The sequence below is a fragment of the Erinaceus europaeus genome, chromosome 18, assembly GCF_950295315.1.
Source record: "Erinaceus europaeus chromosome 18, mEriEur2.1, whole genome shotgun sequence".
In the NCBI taxonomy this organism is placed as follows: Eukaryota; Metazoa; Chordata; class Mammalia; order Eulipotyphla; family Erinaceidae; genus Erinaceus; species Erinaceus europaeus.
The window spans coordinates 61,727,499-61,748,029 of NC_080179.1; the positions used below are offsets into that span (position 1 = coordinate 61,727,499).

General features: G+C 36.1%; 1 protein-coding gene across 2 annotated transcripts in view; it reads left to right on the forward strand.

Annotated features, from left to right (window-relative positions):
- The first annotated feature begins 16,408 nt into the window (after positions 1 to 16,408).
- The window catches only part of KYNU (kynureninase), a 126,244-nt gene continuing 122,121 nt past the window's right edge, over positions 16,409 to 20,531 (forward strand). For both annotated transcript variants that reach the window (XM_007539668.3, XM_016184899.2), the window contains exon 1: positions 16,409 to 16,674. The gene's annotated coding sequence lies outside the window, so the exon portion shown is untranslated. The remainder of the gene's footprint in view (positions 16,675 to 20,531) is intronic.

Sequence of the window (20,531 nt, forward strand, 5' to 3'; positions counted from 1 at the left end):
CACCAGTTCTTGAGCTTTGTACCACCTGCGTTTAACCTGCTGCACTACCACCTGACTCCCTGGAAACTTTTAATTCCTGAGGCAAAATCATTATCCCCTCTTCCTAATTTCATAGGATATCCTTTTTTAATCTGGTAATTTTCTTTGGAATTCTAATAGAGAAAATGTAAATATAAAAGTCTTTCTTTCTCTCTTTTTTTTTTCTCTCTCTCTCCTCTCTCTCTCTCTCTCTCTCTCTCCTTTATGGTGGTGAAGGGGATTGAACCTGGGACTTTGAGGAATGAGTCTCTTTGTACAACCATTATGCTGTCTTCCCCTACCCTTATATAAAAGGATTTCTTTTCCTGGAATTCATTTTTTTTTTGCCAGATATGATTCTTTGTTATTTTAATCAACAAATTTGGCTAATTAAAATGTGAATTCTAAGTTATTGTTAATATGCTAGAGCTATCCAAACTGAGCTAGCTAACCCATTTATGTAATACAATGAGGAATAGAGTTTTTCTCATATGATGTTTGTATTAAGAGGTTTTATTATATAATATATTGTTCTGTCAATTCTGTCAATAGCCTCAATTCTCATAAATATAATAGGGAACGTTCTTCTTCTTTTTTTTTCTTTTTAACAAGAGCACTGTTCAGCTCTGGCTTATGGTGGTCTGGGGGACTGAACCTGGGACTTTGGAGCCTCAGGCATGAGAGTTTGTTTGCATAACCATTATGCTATCTACCCTCCACCCAGGAATGTTCTTTTTAATAAATATTTTTATTTACTTATTATTATAGAGACAGATATTGAAAGGGGAAGGGGAGGGAGTGAGAGAGAGAGAAAGACACCTGTAGTCCTGCTTCACCACTCCTAAAGGTTTTTCCCCTGCAGGTTAGGATCAGGGGTTTGAACCTACACCCTTGCAGACTGTTGTATGTGCACTGAACTAGGTGAGCCACCACCTGGGCCCTGGAAATGTTTTTATTCTCTTCTAATTAGTATTTCAGTCAAAATAAAGAGTGCAGTAAACAGTATCAATGGACATACTAGTCATAACTAGTGAGCCATGATAAGGACTCATTTAAAGAGTAAATGCTTTGGGTCAAATCTTAGACTGAGAGTCAAAGTGGCAAAGAAGAAAATTTGCAGAAAATCTTCCTCTGAAAATATAAACACAATAAGATTTGTGGGTATACATTGGAACAGCTAGATTAATTCTACCTACCTTTGTTGGTGTGAATTGATGGGCTTCCTCAAATATTCCTATGATTTCTCATAGCAGATGCAATAACACTTTTGAAATAATTCATCAGGGATTCTGACAATAAAGGTGCTTGGAGAGTCGGGCGGTAGCACAGAGGGTTAAGCGCACGTGGAGCAAAGCGCAAGAAGCGGCTTAATGATCCGGGTTCTAGCCCCTGGCTCCCCACCTGCAGGGGAGTCGCTTCACAGGCAGTGAAGCAGGTCTGCAGGTGTCTATCTTTCTCTCCCCCTCTCTGTCTTCCCCTCCTCTCTCCATTTCTCTCTGTCCTATCTAACAATGACGACAACAATAATGACTATAACAACAATAAAAACAAGGGCAACGAAAGGGAAAATAAATAAAATTAAAAAAAAAACAAAGGAGTTTGATGAAATATATATATATATCTTAGTGTTTACAACTAGAGTTTAATAATTGCTAAATCATTTTGCTTGTCTAATGGTTTCTCAAAAAAAATCTTTATTTTGCCTGTGTATTTATTTATTCACTTATTTATTTTTCATTTTCAGAGTTTCACCTTGCTTGAATTTTTTTTCTTTTTTGGGGGGGCTGGGGGGAGTGACAGAGACACAGGGGCAACAGGGAGGAAAGAAATCAAGAAATGGAAACACAAAAACGTTTTCAAACGCAGTGAAGCTGGGCTTAGGCCTGGATCACACACATGGTAAAGTAGTGCACAATCTAAGTTCGCTATTTTTCCAGCCTAACAGTCTATTATATTTGTGAGTTTCTTTTAATTTATCAAATACTATTTGCTTTAATAAAATTTCCCTACTTCATTTTTTTTTTTTTACTTTGAGATTTCTTTACATTAAAATACGATTTTCTGCTCACAATGCTTCTTTTAAACCAACTTAAATATTGGAAGTATTTCAGCTTACTTTCCTATTTGAGAAAGCAAAACTAGATCCATGAATACAGGAGACCTAAAATACTTGTTTTTTAAAATCTCAATTCTTTTTATTACTGAAGGGGTTAGTACTTTACAGTGTATTCATTGACATAAGCAGGCAATTTCATTATGTAGCAGACTCTCAAATTTTTCTCTGTCTCCTTCCTGCTCCTCCCGACTCACAGTCCTTTGCTTTGGTGCAATACACCATGTCCAATCCATGTTTCAAAGGAAAATGTCTATTTATAACTTTCTCATTGACTTTTTGAACGTATTTGATTTATTTACTTTTATTGCCATCAGAATTATCACTGGGGCTTAGTGCTTGAACAATAAATTTACTTCTCTTGGTGGATATTTTTTGTCTCTTTTTATTTTGATAGAGATAATTTAAACTAGAGAGGCAGGAGAATAGAGAAATAGAGAGAGGGGCAGAGAGAAACCTGCTGCACTGTTTCACCTCTCTTTTCTCTTCCCTCCTGCATGGAAGGACCAGGGACTTGGACTCCAGTCCTTGAGTTTGGCGATTTCATGTGCTCTGCCAGGTGTGTCACCACCACCCCCTTTCTCCTTGATTTGTTTCTGTTCACCCTGAGACCCTGTGTTCATTCTAATAATGCTGGTAAACAAATCTCCAGACTCAACTTTTCAGTTTTGTTTCATTTTAATTTTAGCTTCCTATTCCATATCCATAATGTTTTTTTTCTTCTGATGAAATTAAAGTAGATTTTAACATATCTAATTTATCAAGTTAGTTGGTTGTTAATCTGCATGAATAGGACAGTGCAGAGGTAATCTAATCATTTACATTTTTTATAACTTGAATTCAGAAAACATTTAATTGTGTACCATTGAAAAATGCAATTAAAAAGATATATATATCTCACACTCAAGTAACACATACTCTAGAAAGGAAGGTAATCACTTATGCAAATAAATTTAAATCCAGATTTGCTAAGGGCTGCTAAAAAGAGTACAGAAAGTGCAAAAACTACAAAACCACAAGAGTGTATTTTGTTTTTTACTAGTAACACAGAGATAACCTGCAGAGTGAGACTGGAAACAAAGAAGCAGAAGACCAGATTGAGAATAGAGATTAAACTGACATTTTAACTGTGAGGGAAAAAAAAAAAAGCTAATAGGAACAAGAGTTTGCCATGTAGAGACTGTCAACAGAGAAGGCAGTTTGGATTTGTCAATTAGGACATTATTAGAACTTTGCCAGAGAGGACTTTCAGTAATATAGTAGAAATTGAAGTAAGATATAAGAAGAATTGCTGTTAAAGGGATACATAAAAGACTTTTCTACTCTGCTCTTCTCTCTGAAGCCAAAACTAAATTAGACAAGAAAGAAGAAGCCTTTCTCTTTAATGGAAACAGAAAACAGCTAGAATTGCAAATAACAAATATGGAAGAATAAAGAATACCTGAAGAATACAGACTCTGACATTTTAAATGTAACCATTGTGGGTGTAGAGACTGTATTTAGATCTTATTTTTTTAAATATTTATTTATTTTCCTTTTGTTGCCCTTGTTTTTTATTCTTGTAGTTATTATTGCTGTTGTTGATGTCGTCATTGTTTGATAGGACAGAGAAAAATGGAGAGAGGAGAGGAAGACAGAGAGGGGGAAAGACAGACGCCTTCAGACCTGTTTCACCGCCTGTGAAGAGACTCCCCTGCAGGTGGGGAGCAGCGGGGCTCGAACCGGGATCTTTATGCTGGTTCTTGAGCTTTGCACCACGTCCACTTAACCCACTGCACTACCGCCTGACTCCCTGTCCTCATAGCTTACATGAACCCTCAGATCTTCCCTAGACACATGACATGATCATACGGGAAATGAACAAAATGTTATTCAAAGAAACAGTTGTAAAATACTGGATAGGGTAGGTATCAATTTCTAAACTCCATTCCACTCTGAAGACTAGAAAGAAACTTAAGACTGGAGAAGAAAATACAGATATTAGTTATTATCATAAGTGGCTATAGTCAGTTTAGTAGTGGAGGAAAAGACAAAAGCTGTTAGCTTTACACTGAATGATAATAGTTATCTAAGTCATCGCACAACACACAAACCTGAGGTCTCCTGAACATGAATTCTAAGCCATTAGATTTACTGCTGCAGCAACAAATATACTTTGCTGTGCAGGGTAGATAAATTCCTATACCCTTTCTGGATACCTCAGTAATGTTTCTGAAGTATAGAAGATACTAATTATCTTGGAAAATATTCTATTCACTATCATATCACAGGAAGTATTATGAAACTCAGTCTAGAGCATAACCTAGGACTAGGATTGTAGTTAAGAAGAAAAGATAATATGATTTTCAAAAGACAGGGTCAGGTGGGAAACAATTCAGAGAGGAAGAAAGAATTGCTTGTGGTAAAGCACAGAAGGGATAAATCAAATTCCTGTAGTGAATTTACCATGACTGTACTCTGGCAATTAGGAAGGAAAAGAATTCCAAACAAGGAGACACCAGAGATAGACACAGGCCACACCTGAAAGAGCTTTATCCATCATACCCCATGTATAATATCACTGTTTGGGGATACCATTGAAAATGGCATTTAATTAGCATTTGAAAGCATGGCTTGAAAAACTATAGGCTGTGAATCACATGGTGTGTAGATTACAGAAAGAAACAGAGAAACAAATTGGGCAATTGACCAAAGGAAGTCATAAGGTAATGAGAAATTTGGTGGATTAGACAGGCTGTAATGGTGAATTTATAGTACTCTTAACTAAGAACTCCAAAGGGCACTTCATGCTTTCTGTAAAACCCCCAATGTGAAGGGGGAGTGTGAGATAGTATAATGGTTACACACAGAAAAAGAAAAAAAATCTCATGCCTGAGGTTTCAAAATCCAAGGTTCAATCCTCTGTATCACTAAAAATCAGAGCTGAGCAGTGTTCCTGGGGGGGAGGGGAGAATGATGACTCTATGGTTCCATCAATAAAAGTTTGTAGATATAATACAATTAAGAACAATTCCTCTTTCATATTTCTTCCTATTAAAAATAGTGGGGTTTTTTTTTTGTATTTGTTTCTTTTCTTCAATTAAAAGTTTAACGTGCTTCTTAGCTACTTATTAGTATAGTAAAATATTAACCTGTGATTGCGTCCATCTTGTGTTTGAAAAGTGAGTTCAAAAGTTCATTTTCATAAGCACAATGAAGATAGAGGGGCCTCACGTGAGGGTAATAGCTACAAGGAATTTCTTTGGAAGGAAGGCTAGGAATTGAGAAGTTAGAAGGTAAAGGATGATACAAAATGGTGTGTTGATTTTTGCATCTCTGAGGTCTTTTTTGTGTGTGTGATGACTTGTTTTTATTAAATTTTGAAAACATGAGGTTTGGATGAAAACAATTCTTTTTATTAATGATTACATAGCTGACATGAACACTCTTCTTATAGATTTGACAGAGATAGAGAAAGATAGAGACAGAGAGTGAGAAAGAAATGCCACGTAACTTCCTAGTGCCACAGTGCTTCCATGTACTCCATGCAGGGCCAGAAGGCATGCTGGAACCTGGATCCCATGGATGGCAAGGCAGTTGCCCTTGCAGGCCCTTGTGAAGATATTCCAGAGAATACAGTATTGAAAAATAGATAAGCGTTGTTATTACCACAAAACAATAAGTGGGGCATATTAAAGTTAGTGAAGAATAAATTTTAATCACTTTATTGAGGAACTGTTGATTTATAGAATTGGTGTCATAGGCGTACAAGCTCACACACACACACACACACACACACACACACACACACACTCAAATTCTTTACTTCTACTCAATCATCATCCTATTCCACCATAGGGCACTGTATCTTTACCTCTTAATGTCCTACTCCCACAACCTCTGAGGCCTGTGGTCTGCTTTGAAAGACCATAGTCTGTTATGATTTCACCCAGTGTTACCCCTTACCTTGTTTTTTGGGCCCCAACGCTATTCAAGCTACTCCTGGAATATTTTACCTTATCTCATGAGGCAAGAATTTCTATAGGAGCAATCATTTACCTTATTTGTTTGTTTGATGTATTCATTTGTGTGTCTGTTATCATTTACCCATGGTTAGGAAATTATATAGTCTGTAATATTAACATGCAGTCTTAAGGAACATAATACAAGAAATGGATGCAAGTTGTGTAAGAGAACATTTAAAGTAACAAAGACAAAGTATTAGGAGCAAAAAAAAAGTTACAAATAAGCTAGAGTAAACCTAAAGGAGTGAACAAAGAGTTAAAGCAATAAAACAAGTAACTCTAGAATAATAACAAGAAGAAACACAAGGGACATAATAAATAAAAGTGATATATAAAAGCAATAACACTGGAAAAATAATAAAAAATAATTTGAATGAGAAGTAAATAGAAACTCTGAGATGTCTCTTCATTTTTTCTATATATGAAATGGTTCTAAAATAAAATCAATATAAAAATAAAATCTTCAAAATAGATGAATAAGTTGAACGGGGAAGAAACAACTCAAAAAACTTTGCAGAAAACATGCTAAGAATAAGAATAAAACATACTAAGACATAGAAATAGTCATAATTTATTGTTAGTAAAATACATATTGAATAAAGCTATTGTGATAAAATAGATAAGTGAAATATTTCCTTAGCAAATTAAAAAATATATATTGAGGCCTAGAGAAATAACTCAGAAACTTAGCAGAGGACATGCATACATGATGCTTCTTTCACTCCTCAGTATCATATATGCCAGTTTTTCCTGTCTTCTCTCTCTCTCTCTCCTTCATTCTTTCTTTCTATCTGTCTGTCTCTATTTCTCTCTCTTCCCTTTTTATAAAATAAAATTCTTTAGGAGATAATGTATTGAAATGCCTTTTGTAAGGCCAATAAATATGAAAAATTGCTCTAAGTCATTGTCAGAGAAATGCAAATAAAGACAGCAATAAGATACCATTTCACTCTTGTGAAAATGGCATGCATCAGAAAAGGTAGCAAGGTTGTGGTGACAAAGAAGTCCTCCTGCACTGTTGGTGGAAGTGTCAATTAGTTCAACCCTTGTGGAGAGCAGTGTGGAGAACTCTCAGAAGGCTAGAAGTGGACCTACCCTATGACCATTCAATTCCTCTCCTGGGGATATATCCTAAGTAACCAAAGACACCCATCCAAAAAGATTTATGTATAACTATGTTCATAGCAGTACAGTTTGTAATAGCTAAAACCTGGAAACAACCCATGTGTCCAACAACAGATGAGTGGCTGAGTATATTTGGTATATAGACACAATGGAATACTACTCAGCTATTAAAAATGGTGAATTCACCTTCTTCACCTCATCTTGGATGGAGCTTGAAAGAATCATGTTGAGATAAGCCAGAAAGAGAAGGATGAGTATGGGATGATCCCACTCATAGACAGAAGTTGATAACTGAAAAATAAGGACAGAATGGAAAACCAAAAGCAGAAAACTTGGACTGGAATTGGTGTATTGCACCAAAGTGAAAGACTCAAAGGTAGGGAGTGGGGAGAAGGTTCAGGTCCTAGAACAAGATGGCCGAATAGGACCTGGTGGGGGGTTAGATTTTTATGTGGAAAACTGAGGAATGCTAGACATACAAACTGCTGTGTTTTTCTGTTGAATGTAAACCATCACTCCCCTTAGTAAGAAAAAAAAAACAACTTTTAGTGGATTATTTTTCTATAGATTAGTATAACATTAGCAACTATTAGGAAAGATCATCCTTTTCTGCAGACTTTAACTGAATCACTTAGGAATATTCTATTCTTTAAAGTTGATGAAACAAGTTAAGTCTTACAGACTATTCAAACATTTAATAGAATTTTATAGATTAAACTATAAAGACATTATAATATTATCTAAATTGGTATTCTCAAAATTTCCTTTTATTCACTGAGTTTTGAAAATGTATATGTTGTTGAAAAGTATCCACATAATAAAAGTATTTCTACAAAACAGGATACCATTCTCTTGTATAAATACAAATTGAATCTCAAGCAAATGTTTCCTCTTTTTCCTCTTATTTTTTATTTATTAATATACTATCCTTGTCTGTGGAGAGTCCCTTAGAATGATTCCCATTGACTCTTTTAATCTTAATCTAGCAAAGCCTTTCTACTATCTACAATATAGGGATAAGAAATCCTAGGAATTCACTGTATTCAGGAATATATGACTATGTTTAGAAAGTCACAGAAATTTTATATTAAACTTTCAAATGTGTTTAGATTCAAGACAAAGTATATACATTCAGATGCTATATACATACTCCTTTGGAGATGTTCATAGTATTCATTTGAGTTATAAATTACTTTTCCATGAAAGCATAGGAAGAAAAATTATCAAATTCCAGGGAAGCATCTCAAAGAAATGTATCTTTAAACATTTTTCCTTAACTGTTTATCTTGATAGTTGTTTTCAATTTTTTGTTCATCAGTGTGCTTAAGATGACAGTGGATTACACAATGAACTTTAGTGCATCAGGCTTAGAGATTTTCAGTTCAGTCCCCAGCACCACTATAAACCAGAGCTGAGCATTGAGCTTAACAACAAATAAAAGATATATTGTTTGTTTTGAGAGGAGGGTGTCAGAAAGAGAGTGGAACAGAGCATCGCTCAATTTTGGCACAAGGCGGAGGCAGAGATTGAATCTGAAGTCTAGGGAGTTTCCTCAAACATATAAACTGACACTCTAATCAACTGAGCTATATGGCAGACCTGTATTTATCTACTGATTTTAATAGTATGTGGGCTGTTAAGTTGAAAGAGAAATATCTCCATTATACTTTATGCTGTGGGAAAAATTCCTAGGACCTGGAAGCTTTGCTTTCCTTTTAAAAAAGTTATCTTTATTTGTTTATTAGATAAAGACAGCCAGAAATCAAGAGGTAAGTGGGAGACAGAGAGGGAGAAAGACAGAGAGACAAGACACCTGCAGCCCTGCTTCATCACGTGTGAAGCTCTCCCCCAGCAAGTGGGGATCAGGGACTTGAACTCTGGTCCTTGCATATTGTAACATGAACTCAACTCAACCAGGTGTACCACCACCTGGCCCCTAAACCTTTGCCTTTCAATGGAACTATTTGTTTTTATTCAGCATCATTTGAAACGTTGTGATGTCATAATAACAGAAAAAAAATTACTTTGAGAAAATCTAGCTGAGAAGAATAAAAGTCAGAACTATTAATACAGTGTTTATTTGAAAGCAAACCCTTTATCTGCAGTGGGAATGTTAATGGTATTTTACCAGTTAATCAAAGCTCTATGCATGCAGATTTGATTATTGTCTAACATAGAGTCAGTCAATCATGTCAAAACCAATGATATTTTAAAAATTATTTTGAAAACTAAACATGGTGTGGCTTAGCTCTGATTCTCTCATCCATTCACTATCTGTCTATAAAGTATAGAAAAATTTCTTAATTCTAGTTCTTCAGACAAATAGGCATTTTGGACAAACATTAAAAACTCATGTCCCAAAGAACTATAAAGTACTTCTGCAAGAAGCCATTATATAGGCAACCTTGAACAGCTCTGTGTATCTGACAGTGAGGGAGACCTTATGAGCTAGGAAAATGTGAATGGGTTATAGATCATTTAGTTTCCAAAATAATTTTAATCACCAACTGTTAAAATAGCATTGGCTTATATATTTCTTAGAAGCCTGGAAATAGTGCATATAGAGGATGGGAAAGTCCCTGCCCACTACCAGAACTTTTTTTTTTTTTTCAAGTCACTAGGGCTTCCACTCCAGGTAGATTTTTTTCAGCTAGAAAGGTAGGCACAGAGAAATAGCAACTACAACAATGAGTCCCATAGTGTGGTAGAGTCTGGATTTAAGCCTGGCCATTGGGTCCTGTGCATGGCAAAGCAGGCCCCCTCTTGGGTGAGTTACTTTTCCAGTTATACTGGGAATGTTTTCTAAAACCAAAATATATACTTTGTAGAAATATAGCCTACTTATTCATTAGCATATTAATTTGTTTTACTTGCCCTGATAGAGAATTAGAGAAAGAAGAAAGAGGAAGAAAAAAAAATGAAAGAGGAGAGGTGTCAGGGGATGAGAAGAAAAAAGAAAGAAAGAAAGGGAGGAGAAGAAGAGAAGGATGAGAGGGAAAGGAGAGGAAAGCAAAGTTGTGGGCTGAGGGGAGTAGAACTAAAGGAGGAGAAGGGTGGAAAAGGAAAGAGAAGAGGAAGGAACAGAGGGCAGATAGTATTCAGTAGGTATTTATTTTGATATTTATATTTTTCACAAAGTGTATAAAGATACCTTTGTATTCCTGGAAATCTGAATAGAAATTGACTAATGAGAATCTCTTGGTATGATTTTTTTTTTGGAAAGCTTATGTTATATTATTCTAAACAGTCCCAAGATGAAGAAGGGAGAAATGTACAGGGTGGTGAATGAATGGAGAGAGAGAGAGACAGAGTGAGACTGTGAAGCAGAGAGGAAGACAGAAAAGGGGAAGTTAGTCTAAGCTCAGAGTATTTTGTTGGACATAAAAATCGGGGAATTTCCTATCACTTTCATAAAGAAGAAAGAAGTGAAATCCTACTAATGACTCAGATACAATTTCTCCTATAAAAGTGAGAAGTAAACTCATCATTTTTTAAAATGTAACTTACAAAATAGAGTAGTTCAAAATTTCCTATATGCTGCAAAGGAAGAAATATAAATGTTCCTCATCCCTTCTGAGTCCTTACTAAGACCTCTGTAGCAAAAGGCAGATGAATTTGAGAACGAATCAGTTTATGAGTGTGTATATCGCATGTACACATTGGATACACACACACGCACAGGCACACGCACATGCACGCACACACACACACATTTCTGAGGTTGTTTAGAATTCAGGCTTAACTAGCATCAGTGAAAGGAAAGTAGGCAGGCAACTTAGGGATGAGTAAATGATTTTTAGGAAATACAAATAGAACTTGGAAGAATAGATGAAAGCTACAAAGTTTGTGGCAAAGTTTATTTGAATGTGATGTAAGCCTCTAGTTCTCTCAGACACTAGTCAATCTTCCCTGGGGGGGTGGTGCAGGGATTAACAAACAAACAAACAAAAGCACTCCCTTGAGGGACTGATGACAGGACAACTTCTTTTGTAATATCTGTCCCTAGAAAAAGAAAGGGACTTCAGTGAAAGTAGCTCTCCTCATTTGTTATTTTTCAAATGCTTCTGACTCTAAATGATCAATATGCCCTGGTGGGAAAGTTTGTGTCATCAAATCCTGAATTCTTTCAGCTATCTTTTCTTCATTTCCAATTTTGAAACTGCAACTTCTTGTTTGTTTGTTTATTTGTTTGTTTACCTTTATTTTCTTTATTTAATAGATAGAGACAGCCAGAAATTGAGGAAGGGGAAGATAAAGAGGAGAGAGAGAGAGAGAGAGAGAGAGACCTGCAGCATTGCTTCACCACTTGGGAAGCTTTCCAAGTGCTTGAACCTGGATCCTTACACATTGTCATGCTCAGCTAGGTGTGCGCCACCATCCACCCCCCTTGAAACTACAGCATCTAATTACTCTTCTCAAATGATCTCCTAGTTTGAGATTTTGATAGTATATATGAATTTGTGTGGAATTCATCTTTTTCTTAAACTCATTACCCATTTTTGTTCATGAAATGTTCAGTAGCACAGCGTAATAGTTGAATCTGCAGCCATGGCTTCTGTTTGTCACACAGAATTTAATTTTATCAATAATGCAGTAAACACTGTATGCTAAATGTCACTGATTTCACCACAATAGGTAAACCCTGGGTTAGAATAAAGTTCATAGATTACAAATTATCTCATGGGAGAATATCATGTCTATCCCCAATCATTAATGTTGATGGAAGTAATTTAATCTTTCAGAGAGATAAGGTTTCATATATGTTTTCAGTGCCCCTGGCATGAATTATTTTTCCTTCTATTCTGAGAGAGAGAATGAGAGAGAGGGAGAGATATCACAGCATGATAACTTTCCCTGGTGCTGGATATACCCCTGGAAAGATGTAAATTAATATACAATTCTGAATTGGCTTAGCAGTTTATTCAAAGAAGGAAAGAAAAAGAAAGTTTACTATTCTTTCTTTTCTTTCAATAGCTGACTCTAGTGGTTCTTGTTTTGCTACCCCACCCCTGTAATCTGATAGCTCATAAATAATTTCTTTATATTTGGGGGTTGCTCATGCTTATCTTGTAGGAATGTAATCTATAATTATATCTCTGGCATTTAGCTTTGCACTTGATACAAAAACACACTAATACTGTGGCATAAATTTATAAATAGTTGTTTTTTGTTTGTTTGTTTGTTACATTGATGAAATAAAGCAATTCAAATTGCTTATTCAGGGAAATACCTCAGCTTCCAGATATTGGCTTAAGACATCGTCAAGTAATAGAACTGAAATTCTAATAGCCAGCCAACTTAATTAAGAGTTTTAATAAAGAAGATTCTTGTCCTTACCTCAGGTAATGAGACAAACAAAGTTCTGAATCCACAAGGAAGACTTTAATAAATAAATAATGAATGGAGAGAAAGAGAGAAAAAATTACTCCAAAGTAGAACTCAAGACATAAACTTCTTCTTATCCACAAGAGCCCATTAGAAAGGTATATAAGCTGTGAACTTCTACCTAACTGTGGACAGTCAATTTCTTCTTTGTGGATTTGTCTTCCTTCTGTCTCACTATTGGCAGTTGATTCTTTACTGCCTGACCTTTTCCTCCCTTGGTGACTATTTACTGACTTTCTTCTTCTAATAAACTTTAACCTTTTCTGTAACTTTGTTTCCTGCCTGTTAACTGATTCTCTAGGGTGCTCCACATGTTGCTGGACAAATACATCTTAACACATATTTTAAACGAATGAAATTTTAAAAAGAAGACACTAGGTCCAAAATGAAGTTGTTTGTGCTAAGTTCCCAACCCCCTAATCTAATTAAATATAGAGCTAATCAGAAAGATAGCTCTTCCAGAACCAGAATCTTAGGTCAGTCAATAGGAAGTACCTAGTCTTCATTATTTCGGTGAGCTGTCTAATAAACCCCTACCACATCCTCAATGAATTTGACCTTGTCGTAAGCAATATGCTATTTTGTACATTAAAACCTCTTTGTCCCTGTTCCAATCTGCTTAGGCAAGTCTTCTTTTGTGTGCCATTCATTAGAGCCACTTTTTATCTTCTGTATTGACTGTTGTATAACTTATGCATCGTTGAATAAAACAAATAGTATCTATAAAAATTTGCAGAAGCGGGGGCTGGGTTGAGCACTCATGGGGTTGAGCGCACAGGTTAGAGTGCACAAGGTCTCAGGTTCAAGCCCCCAGTTCTCACCTGCATGGGAAATGTCTTGTGAGTGGTGAAGCAGAGCTGCAGGTGTCTCTCTTTCCATTATCACCTTCCCTCTCAATTTCTGGCTGTCTCTATCCAGTAAAGAAAAAAAGATAATAAAACATTAGGAAAACAAATTCACAGTGGAATTTTGTTTTTACAAGAATGGAAGAAATTAAGAAAGATTAATAAAACATAAGAAATAAGAGTATGACATAAACAACTTCCTCTATGTTCATTTTTTTCAATTTTTTTTTTTTTTTGCCTCCAGGATTATTGCTGGGGGTCGGTACCTGCACTACAAATCCACTGCTTCTGAAGGCTGTTTTTTCCCTTTTGTTGCCTCTTGTTGATTATTGTTGTTGCTGTTATTATTATTGTTCTTATTGCTGTCATTGTTGTTGGATAGGACAGAGAGAAATTGATAGAGGAGGGGAAGATAGAGAAGGGAAGAGAAAGATAGACACCTGCAGACCTGCTTCACTGCTCGTGAGGCAACCCCCTACAGGTGGGGAGCCGGGGGCTCGAACCAGGATCCTTCCGCTGGTCCATGTGCTTTGCACCATGTGCGCTTAATCCGCTGGCTAACTAATGCCCGGCCCACTCGGCGTTCATTTAAGGCATTATCCGCAATGTATATGAAAACCACCTGAATCCACCAATGGGCAAATGGTAAAGAAGTGTTATACATAATGGCATACTACTCAACTATGAAAAGTATTCCCATTTGTGAATAATATGTATGGACTGTGAGGGTGTCATGCTAAATACATCAGTCTTAATCTCTCTGCCTAGCTGTTTCTGCACCTTCACTCACCCCAAAATGGTCAGAAGTAGGTAAAATTATCTTGTCCTTGTGTTCTATGAAATACCTCTCTTCTCACTCTTTTGTCAAAGTGTGTCCCTTTTCTAAAGATTCATATATCTTTCTCTCTGGCCCAATCATTATTTGTTAGATGAAATCTTTTACCTGATATATTATGGGTGTTCAGAAAGGCACAGGGGTACAAAAGTAACTTAGATTCTATCCCGTCTTCATTGTGACATTCTTTATATGTTATGAGGAAGAGTAGCAGCATAGAGAACTAGGAAGTGAGTCTTCTTATTTCTTTTTTATTTTTTAAAGTTATAACTGTGCCTTCAGAGAGTCAAGAACCAATAATAAAAAAAAAAAGATGGGGGAGTCGGGCTGTAGCGCAGCGGGCTAAGCGCAGGTGGCGCAAAGCACAAGGACCGGCATAAGGATCCCGGTTCGAACCCCGGCTCCCCACCTGCAGGGGAGTCGCTTCACAGGCGGTGAAGCAGGTCTGCAGGTGTCTGTCTTTCTCTCCTCCTCTCTGTCTTCCCCTCCCTCTCTCCATTTCTCTCTGTCCTATCCAACAACGACAACAACAATAATAACTCCAACAATAAAACAACAAGGGCAACAAAAGGGAAAAAATAAATTAAATAAATATAAAAAAAAATTTTTTTTTTAATTAAAAAAAAAAAAAAAAAGATGGGATGCTCCTTTCCATATTATGATAAACACAAAGGCATGAGAAGTAATAATGGTTCAAGAAGCAGAGTTTATTTTTATAAAGGGAAAATGGCTACTTTTCTTTAGTCTTCTGGTTCTCCCTAGTCCTCAGCTTAAACTATTCAGCATACTTACGAGGGTCATCTTCACAGGGATATACTGAGTGGGAGATAAAAATTGTCAGTATGGGGGCTGGGCTGTAGGGTAGAGGGTTAAGCACACATGGTGCAAAACTCACCTGCGTAAGAATCCCAGTTCACCTGGCTCCCCACCTGCAAGGTGTCACTTCACAAGCACTGAAGCAGGTCTGCAGGTGTCTTTCTTTCTCTCCCCCTGTCTTCCCCTCCTCTCTCCATTTCTCTCTGTCCTACCCAGCAACAACAACATCAATAACAATAATAATCATAACCACAACAACGATGAAAACAAGGGCAACAAAAAAGGAAAATAAATAAAGTATTTAAAAATTGTCAGTCTATGTTCTCTTTATTCTCTTTACAGTAGAATAAGGAATCACCCTACTTAGATTAATTTGCCTTCATCACTTTGAGTAACTTATTTTTATCATCACTTGATAAATGAGATGAATCTTAGCACAATTAGGTATAGGATAAAGTGTTTTATAGAGAACATGGGACAAAGGTGAGTTAATTAATGTCTTTCCTCGTGTGTTGTGGAGACTCAACAAGGTGTAGTAGGACAAAATTAATTCAGTTAGTTAGACCCAGCCTTTATAGCTGCTGTCAGTTGTGACACATTTCACTCTTCTATACCTAAACGATGTTTAAATGTGAGGTTAGAGAAAAGCCCCGAATATTGAGAACAGCTGTTAACCCGAAACCAACTGTTCCTTGTTCTGCATAAATATTTCCACCTGTACCCACCCTGTGATCACTATAAAAAGGTGGGATGAGACATGATTGGGGTCACAGACTCTCCCCTTGCAGGGAAGGGTGTAGGCATCCCACGCTTAAGCTTGATAATAAAGGCTCTTGCTATTCATGCGATTCTGGTCTTCTTTGCATGAGATTGGGACTTGAACCTTTGGGCATAACATAAAGAAAAAAAAAAAAACATCATTTTCAGGAATAAGCAAGAAGAAAATAACAGGTAAGTGACATAAATAATTTGCACGAATGTAGCTTTGCAGGTGACTTTCTACTTACTCTGCAAGAATGGAGAGATTCTAACTAAAGCATTCCTGTTAAAAGCCATATCATTGATTATCATGTGAGAAATTTGCCACACTTATGACAGTGGTTGGGTAATAAGATTTTTTTATTTACAGTGCTTAGCATATTTAGACCCTAGCAAGGAATGACTAAGCATTTTTGGAATTTAGTTCAAGGAAAACCTCATTGGCTCAGTTCACAGACACAAAGAGAGTCAGACTTTTTACAGGAGTCTAAAGGGCAAAACTGCTTTGATAAAATGTGGCCTAAGCAAAGCCTCTCTAGTATTTGAGATAGCAGTTTAGGACCAGCAGTCAGTTTAGAAATTAGTCACTGGAGATTTACAGATTACTTAAAGTGGGAGGAACTAAAGTTAAAGAATTCCCCTCAGGGTGGAGTCTGCAAAGAAGAGCCTTTAATTTCTCACCCTATAGTCTGATCTATAGATTTACAAGTGATTAGAAGAGAGGTTTGTTTTTCAGGGAGCTGAGAGTTGTGGACCAGATCACAATCCTACCAGGTAAGCATTTACCAATATACTGACACTCAGTATAATCATTTACTCAATATACTGACAGAGATAATGTCTCTGCTGGTATTTCTGTTTGAGATACTTGGTTTCTTCTTTAGAATCTACTTTTAAAAAAAAATCCTTTCATATTATATTCATCAAAAAAAAAAAAAAAAGACACAATCCCCAAAAAACCCTGCCTTTGCATTTTGGGATTAAACAAAGAGATATTTAGTAATGTAACAAAAAAAGAATAAAAGTTAGTAGTATACTGCAATTTATTTACTGAAATATTTCTACATTTGAATGAAGTTAATCCTACAATTGAAGGAGTTTAAATGGTAAAACTGGATAAAACATCTGATTGTTAACTGTTTAGTTTTCCGGTAACTCGAGCTGTTTTATGCCGTACATGTATTTAGAGAAGTGAAAGTATCTATTTCTTCAGCAGGCTTTCTTCCCCTTTATTTTTATGAAATATTAGGCTCAAAAGAGAAAGTTCATACATTTTTTTTTCTATTTAACAAGAAATTTTTAAATTATTTTTTTCTATTTTTATTAGAGGAGGGGCATTTATAATGCTATGTAAGGAGTAATTCATTGATTCTACTTATATAGCGAAGTTTGGCATGTAATTCATTTAATTCTAAATGCAAAATATGCTATCCTAATAGTGAAGCTGCTAATTTTCAATGACCTTTAAAGAATGTTCTGTGAACATATATCAAATGTTTTTTCTTTGCTTTTCAATGAAAAGCAAAATACTTGTTTTAATAATTTGCTTTACATAGTTGTAAAATTTTCACTTTTGTTTAATTTGGTTATTTCAAGAAGGAAATCAGAACCTGTTTAAAGATTAATTATTGTGTACTCAGACATATATTTAACTACTTAACCTTAGATCTAGGAGTGACTTGGAGTCCATAATTCTACAAACATAGAAAAGTCTTACTATAAAGTTTTTATTACTTTAAAGTTTTATTGACAACTATCTTAATAAAGTTGTGAAAATACAATTGGCAAAAAATTCAGAAATTAAGAATAAAATGACAACTTCCATCACCAAGTATTGACATTAAAAGATGTTCTGAATATATCTTTTTACTCTCTTCATAAATGACTTTATTTCATTATTTTTATTTGACACTAATTATAATTCTCTAAAGAAACTATGTCTTAACATAGTTGGTAGCACAAAAAGTCAGATGACTTATCTATGACAATACATTTATATTCCAACCTTTCTTTTTATTTTTTCCACTAAGGTCATTGTTGAGGCATCATGCCAGCACAATTCTTTCATTCTTATTGGACATCTTTCTTTCTTTCTTTCTTTCTTTCTTTCTTTCTTTTTCTTTCTTTTTCTTTCTTTCTTTCTTCCTTCTTTCCTTCCTTCCTTTCTTTCTTTGTTTCCTTCTTTCACTCTCTTCATTTCTTTTTCCCCCTATTCTTATAGAGTGACAGAGAGCAAGAGAAAGAGAGAGAGAGAGAGAGAGAGAGAGAGAGAGAGAATAGCACTGTTCCACTGCTTATGAAGTCTCCACAGGCAGGTGCTCACTTGTGATGGCCTGGGCTCAAACTCGGGTCTACACACATGGTGAGGCATTGAGTGAGCCATTTTGCAGCATCACGTGAAACTTACAAATAAGGTTAGTACTATGAATAGATAAGTCAGATTTTAAATGTGTTTATTTAACTTGAGCATATTTCAGAATAAGGACATGTCAATTTACTTGCAAATGGTAAACCTAAACAAGGCATAAAATTATAGCTTACAAAACACTAATCATCTTGGCAGGTGGGGTGAATGCAGAAGTAAGCAACAATTATTATGTTCTAATACACTGATTCCTTGGAGGGCAACTATTGTGAGCTCTGAGGCCTGTATTTACTTTTTAAAGTGGCAGGGTAAGAGGAAGTATGCTCTTCTGCAAAGAAAGATTATTACCCACAAGCAGGTGTCTATTAGTACCATGAGGTTCTGACACCTGGGATGTGACAGGCCCAGAAGTATAATCAGACATCTTAACCTATGCATGACTGGGACTAGGTTAAAACAGTAGATAGTGATTAAAACAGTAGATAGTGTCAAAGTTTGTGATATTTTGTAGACTAATGTTCAGACAGAATTGAAAAAAAGAGAAAAAGGGAACCCCCAAAATTGATAATTTTTAATTTATATATTATTGGATAGAGACAGAGGGAAATTGAGAGGGGGTGGGGAAGAGAGAAAAAGAATCACATACTAATATTCTTAGACTACTATTTCATTGCTTCTCTCCATGATTCCTTTAAATTTTTATTTCTCATTCTACCTGAATGCATTAATAACTATTTCACAGCTCTGAGTCTGGACAGAATCAGATTTGTTGCTCAACAGAACATCATCATGACTGTTTTGTTCAGAATTTTCATAGCAAGGTACTCACAGGCCATTATGAAAATCAGTGCATTGACTTTTGTGGATTAAGTGTCCAGAGCAGAGGTCTAATAAATTGTGACCAGGATATTGATGATGTCAAATGGTAGCATCACAGTAATCTCTATTCAGAAGGCAGTTTCCTTCATTAGAAAACTATTGATTGAGACCCATTTAGAATTAAGTTATAGACATAGGATACTCCTTTACTCTCCCTCCCCCTCCACATTTTTCTAAAGTACCTAGAAGACTATATAGCAAGTAAGAATACAAGTGCTCAGGGGAGAAAGGATGGTTCCTGCATATATGACTTCACTGTACCAGGGCCAATGACTTTTTTTTTTAGTATTTTTATTTATTTATTTTCCCTATTGTTGCCATTACTGTCTTATTTTATTGTTGTAGTTATTGTTGTTATTGATGTCTTCATTGTTGGATAGGACAAAGAGAAATAGAGAAAAGGAGGGGAAGACAGAGAGGGGAGAGGAAGATAGACACCTGCAGACCTGCTTCACCACCTGTGAAGTGACTCTCCTGCAGGTGGGAAGCCAGGGACTGGAACCGGAATCCTTACACAGGTCCTTGCGCTTTGTGCCAAGTGTGCTTAACCCGCTATGCTACCGCCCGACTCCCGCCAAAGACTTTTAGTCTATTTCAGATAGAGAATAAGAAGGAGAAAGGCCGTAACACCATAGCTTCCTGAAGAGTGGCAGCTCATCCATATAGTGTATAATGATTGAACCTGGAACATATTTGTGACAAAGCACAGTCCTTACTATGTGAGCAATTGCTTTTGACTGAGTCTTTATGACAAATCCCAGGGTGAAAAATAAGGTCACATTTGAGCTAGGAATTTGAAGAGTGACTAGGATCTGAAAATATAGAAAGAAAGATAATGACACTAGAAAAGTACACATAGAAAAAATTCATGATGAGGAGAAATAATAATTTGCATTGGTGATTTAATGAAGGAACCCTCAGCACAATTGAAGTTAATTGGATGTTATTTGTGGTATCAAAGATAGGAACACACAGATAAAAGGTAGTATCCTTAAATGAATATAAAGATTGTTCATAAAAAGGAGATCCTTGACAATTGAGGGAAAAGAGAGAGAGAGAGAAACAAGCAGAAGAGGTGGGTCAAGCAATAGTGCAGAGGGTTAAGTGCATATGGTGCAAAGTGCAAAGACCTGTGTAAAGATCCAAGTTTGAGCCCCTGGCTCCCCATCTGCAGGGGGGTGCCATCACAGGCAGTGAAGCAGGTGTGCAGGTGTCTATCTTTCTCTCCCCCTGTCTTTCCCTCCTCTCTCCGTTTCTCACTATCCTATCCAACAACGGCATCAATAACAGCAATAACAATAAGAAGAGCAATGAGGGCAACAAAAATGGGGATAAAATGGTCTCCAGGAGCAGTGGATTCACAGTACAGTGTGGAGCCCCAGCAATA